Source organism: Lactuca virosa, chromosome 9 (genome assembly GCF_052849685.1).
Source record: "Lactuca virosa cultivar CGN04683 chromosome 9, Lactuca_virosa_CGN04683_v6, whole genome shotgun sequence".
Lineage (NCBI taxonomy): Eukaryota > Viridiplantae > Streptophyta > Magnoliopsida > Asterales > Asteraceae > Lactuca > Lactuca virosa.
This window is the reverse complement of record NC_136434.1, coordinates 78,969,084-78,974,776: the sequence shown is the minus strand read 5'-3', so window position 1 is coordinate 78,974,776 and position 5,693 is coordinate 78,969,084. Positions and strand designations below refer to the sequence as shown.

General features: G+C 36.9%; 1 non-coding gene across 1 annotated transcript; it reads left to right on the top strand.

Annotated features, from left to right (window-relative positions):
• Positions 1-1,038: 1,038 nt before the first annotated feature.
• LOC145141568 (small nucleolar RNA R71) lies at positions 1,039-1,145 on the top strand. The gene has a single exon (XR_013722763.1). It is a non-coding gene; the product is annotated as a small nucleolar RNA R71 (small nucleolar RNA).
• Positions 1,146-5,693: the final 4,548 nt, after the last annotated feature.

Genomic DNA, 5,693 nt, shown 5'->3' with positions numbered 1-5,693 from the left:
AACTTCTGGTAGTCAGCTTCATTCTTTTCTTGTCTAGCTCGGGCTGGATATGGCAGTGGAGGCTGATATGGCTTCACAGGAGGGTTTCTGTTCTGTTCGGGTGGGGGACTCGTCGAGTCCGTAAGGTCGACTCGGCGAGTCGGATCGGGTATTTGTGATTCTTCATTTTCTGCTTCCTCCTCTTACACCAGGTTAGGATATTCTTGTTGAATAGGGGCCAGATGAGTTATAATCTTCTCACTCCTAGTCGTCACGATATTTATATGTGCACCTTTTGGATTACTTTCGGTATTACTAGGAAGTCCACCCGGTCGTCTCTCGTTTACTTGTTGTGCAAGTTGGCTCAGCTGCTTTTCTATGTTGAGAATGGATGCTTGTTGATTTCTAAGCAGAGCTTGCTGATCTTTCGTCATAATTTGGTGTTCTCTCAACATATTTTGTTGATCTTTGATTGCAGCATCGGTATCACTATGTCTTTTCTCGGACGCGGCTACGAATCTTGTAAGCATATCTTCCAAATCTGATTTCTTTTCATAAACCGGTTCCTCCTTTTGATAAAAGCCTCTATCTTTTTGCTTATATTTTTCCTCCCTTGTCTTTTTATACTCTTCATATGGTAGCCATTATTTCTTGGGTTTTCGCTAATTGTCATCATACCTATCACCACTTAAATAGCACACTTGCACTTTCCAGTTCCCGTTCTCATCAAGGTCACAATCTTTAGTAAGGTGGGGTCCTCTACAATTTTCACATCCCACTCTAATGGCATGGATGGATTGGTCCATCTTAGTCATTCTTCGGTCCATGCTTTCCAATTTTGCCATCATTGCCGCCATGTCATCCGTAATAGAATTCACCGCCCCTCTAGTCATGTCATTCCTTGGGTTTTGATATTCTCTAGAGTGCTTAGAGAATTCTTCAATTAAAGCCTTTATCACTGGGGGTGGTTTCTTTGTGAGTGGTCCTTGCGAGTCAAGGAGTTGCTTGGTTGTTACATTTACTCCATCATAGAAAATGGAGACTTCTTGTTGGCTGTTTAGATCATGATGTGGGCAATTCCTTAGTAAACCCTTGTATCTTTCCCATGCTTCATAAAGTGATTCCCCAGCTTGTTGTTCAAAATTGGCAATGACTTTCTTCAATTTGGCTATCTTTGATGGAGGGCAAAACTGATCTATGAATTCTTCTTTCATTTTAGTCCAAGTAGTGATGGAACCTGGAGGGAGTGATTTCAGCCAATCTTTCGAGGCTCCCTTGAATGTGACTGGTAGCATACGAAGCAAAACAGTGTCGCGAGCTACATTCGGAACATTAAAGTAATCGGCTATATCGGTGACCTCGTCTAGGTGCTTGTATGTGTCTTCATGATCCTTCCCGTAGAATGGGATTTCTTTAAGTTGAGCAAGTATGTGGCCCTTAAGTTCACAGGTGGCAGTTGCGGGAATCGCGGGTTGCACAAGTCCCGGGCCGGTGTCGTCACGAATCCTTTTCTTCCATTCACCCATGGGAACTTCATCGATGTTAGCCATGTTGGCAGCCCGTTCGCCTTCTATGTCGCTTCCTTCTTCATATTTTGAATTGTACTCGTACTCTAATTCGGTTTCTTTGTGGAATGTATCGTCTCCAAGATTTCCAAGGTTGCTTCCTTCGCTCTTTTGACTGCTAGACTCACCTGCTTTCTTGTTCTTTTTCTTTCCAAAGACTGATTTGAGGTCCTTGAACGGTGATTTCTTTGGCGGGTTAGTGTCTTCAAGTACTTTATCCTTGTTTTTCCTAAGTGCGGATTACGGGTCTTCAAATGGAGGAACCAAAGGTGTGTTGGATCCTCGGGTCATGTAATACCTGCAGCCAAAGCAAGAAACACGCGTAAAAAGAACAAAAATAAAATAAAAACGAAACTATGTATTCAGCGATTGACTCGTCGAGTAGCTTCGACTGCACTCGGCGAGTTCAAGGCTAAAACAGAACAAAAATTAAACAAAAACTCTAAAAACAGAAAAACTAAAAACTTATCCTAATTACTATATTACTAAAACAGTAACTTTGTGCAAGATAAATCTCACACAAATGATCGATAACACTAGAATTTAGAATTAATTTTTGAACAGTTCCGCGGCAACGCCGCCAAAAACTTGATGTGTATAAAAATGCACTGGTTTCATCCTACTTTTAATTATGAATTTGATACACAAAAGGCAGTGGACCTGTCAATTGGTGGTATAAATTAGCAAGTAGGGTATCGAACTCAGGGAACGGAAATTAATCTAACTACTAGAATTATCTAAAACAATTTAGTAAAATGGAAGGGTTTTCTCTAGTTTTGCAAGACTAGAAACTTAACTGAAACTTAACTAACACTTAACTAGCAGCAAGTAAAAATCAACTAAATTCAATAATCAAAAGGGTTTATGTTTAGGTTCGATTCATTTACTCTTATGGTTAATTTTATGGCAATGCAATGGATTAATTGTTATTGGTCACCGACTAAAGTGATTAGATTCACATCCGCTATTACCAATCCTTAAGAAACAAATTAATTTAAGCAGTGATCAAGTGACTAAACTAATGAATTTCCTAGTTTAATTATTCGGATTAAATAAGACTTGTAATTAGCTAATTAAATTAGTAATTCAATTAACCCCTTGTTGATGGTTTATCAAACAAGCTCACACATTAATTTATCCATTCTCTAGTTAATCCTAGTTTCACATTCACTATTCCTAGGCACATAACAATGTGTTCACAAAAATCACATGAGATAAGCAATTAAGAGATGTTCATGCAGCTTAATTACTTAGCAATTAACAGAAAATAGTTGTGGTTAATGCATAAGGGTCTTTAACAAGCTTAATTTAACAAAAATTCACCAAATAACAATCAATCCAAACATAAATTAATCCATAGGAGCAAACTTGTCTACCCTAAACAGAAACTAACGAAATTAGTTCATAGTTACAACAGATAAAAACCTAAAAACGAATTCAATCAATCCAAACATGGTTCTATTCAAAGATAAAGTGGAAAAGTATACTTATGTTGCCTTAATCTTCTTAGAATTGAGGATTAGGGTTCTTCTCACGTTTCTCAGATCTCCAGCAGTCTCCTTTGTAACGCCCATAGATCCGGGCTAGTCAATTTAGAGACGTTAAGCGTCAAAAATGACTTTTTGATGGAATATTATTTAGAAGGAGTAATCTTAACCAAGTTGTGGTATATGTTACAAGGATTTCGTACATATAAAGAACGCCGAAATCCGAGTTATAACAAAGAAGTTATTGTTGGATTAGTGTCTAAGCCCGTAACCATATTTGGTAAATACTTGACCCGGTTGTGCATGGTCCTTTTGGGTTGCCTTCACCAAAGCAACTTGACTGGAGAAATTAAATAGAGAGAGAGGTTATTATGATTTATTAATATGTTATGAGAATAATATATTAAAGGAGAAATCATATTTGTTTAATTAATATTGGTCAATAATTAATTAGGAATTAATTTTGTGATCAAGTGTAATTAATTAAACTAGAGGGGCTGAATTGTAATTATGTAATAGTTGCAAAATAGGGCAATGGTTATCCTTGTTAAAGGATGGACGAATTCAAGGATAAGGATATCCTTAAAATCGTCCAAGGTCCAAGAAATAAGGGTTTTCAAGGCTTATCTTGTGGTTGCTTGGTGGGCAAGTAACTGGATAAGGATAAGGACTGAAACTCTAATCCCAACCCTATATAAAGACCCCTAATGCCTTAGGAATTCGTGTACATGCTTCTAAGAAGTCCCAAGGACGATTTCTACCTCTCCCATTCTCTCTCTATAGCCTCTCCAATTGCTTGTGGTGTTTGTGAGCCATTAGAGGCACTACACTTGTGGTGCTTGCTTTCAAGACTTAGGGTTTGAAGATTTAAGTTGTTATTGCAATATAACAACAAGAGGTATGTGATCTAACCTTATATATGAATTTCGAAAATAGCAAGCTACATTAGGGTTTTATTCATGTGTTCATAATGTTGTATATCTAATAGTGAAAACATAGATCCAATTCTAGGGTTGCATGCACACATAGGATTGTATGTCTAAAACCCATCAGTGGTATCAGAGCCTTTGGTTAACTTGTTTTCAAGTAGTATTATTCAATTGTATGAACTTGACAAATTAGGGTTTATAGCCAATAAACCCTAGGAGGCCATAGATTTCGAGATTAGGGTTTCCTAACCCAAATTTGCGAAAATCTTGAAAGGGTTTTTGAATCCTTTCCTTTTAATCCAAGATTTCGAAATCTAGGGTTTGCAAACCCTTAGATTTCGAGATTTGCCTCCTTCCCCAAGATAAGATCCTAAATTTTAGGGATTAGGATAATCCCATATCTTGTAATTATCTTTTAATGGTTAAATATGTTAAATCAAAGATTTGGAATTATCCCATCCCCTTATTTTCGAAATTTAAAGGGATTAAAGGGATTAGGATAAATTAATTGTTTAAATGGTAATTATCCTTATGATTTAGATAATCCCTTATGATTTGATAATTAAATTAATAGTTTAATTTAAGATAATTATTAAATCAATTGTTTTAATATTTAAAATTTTAATTTAAATGGTATTAAATTCAAAAATTTTAAATTGAAGATTAAAACCCTAGTATTTTGAAATGTCTAAAATACACCCTATACTATTATATTATTACAAGCTTAATAAATATATATGTATAATTAAAAGGCTAGTCTTACCGTTAGTAGGCCTCATTCACGAAGCCGGTCTATAAGGTGGGTATAAGGTTGCTGCCTATAAAATGGCGCTTAATGGGTGTACACTCACACCCACCGCTTGCTTGACTGGTGGAGGGTCGTTAGCCGAACGGGTAGGATAGGGCAATCCACTCTTCATTAATAAGTATAATAAAGTAACTAAACGTTTTTTTTTACAAATTCTCAATCCTATTTACTTTAAGCAAAAGTGAAATTGATGCAATCCCATGAAATTACACTTTGCACCCTTGCTAAAGAAGTTAGTGGAGCGTGTGTGGTTTACCGGCACACTAATTGGTTCTAAGCAAAGGTGGCAAAGGGTGATTCATTGTTTATCATAGTTCGATGGAGCGTGTGTGGTTTACCGGCACATCGAATAGGTGATTGTAACAATGAAGGCACCATGTAGATTTGCATGGTTATTCACACCCACTTTGTGATCCTCGGCATCCCAGTCACAAACGAGAGGGGCATATCGAGATTCAAACATGCCATTGAAAAGTTCAATGTATCTCCAAGAAAATCTAGGAATTCTCAATACATTTAAAACTTAAGCTTATGTTTTTCATGGTGAAGAATTAGTGAATCGTCATTCACTTACCTCCAAATTATTTGTGTGTTGGATTACGGCATCCCTTTTCTAATATGTAAATAATGTTGTTGGGTCCTAGCCCTAATTTTTCATTTTGGGTGTTTAATTAGGGATTCAATTCTAATCAAACTTTGTCCTTTTCTATTTGTAGATGTCTAACGCAAACAACGCTGCTGCTAACTCATTCACGCTAATGAGTCTTTGTCCAAAAGTGACTTTCGATGGATCGAACTTTAGCGAATGGATAAGATACATTCGCACCATCGCGTGTTACGAGGACAAAGAGTATGTCCTCGACGAGAAGCTCGAGAAGATCAATCCAGAAATCGCTACTCCCGAAGAAATGGCTGTCTTTGAGAC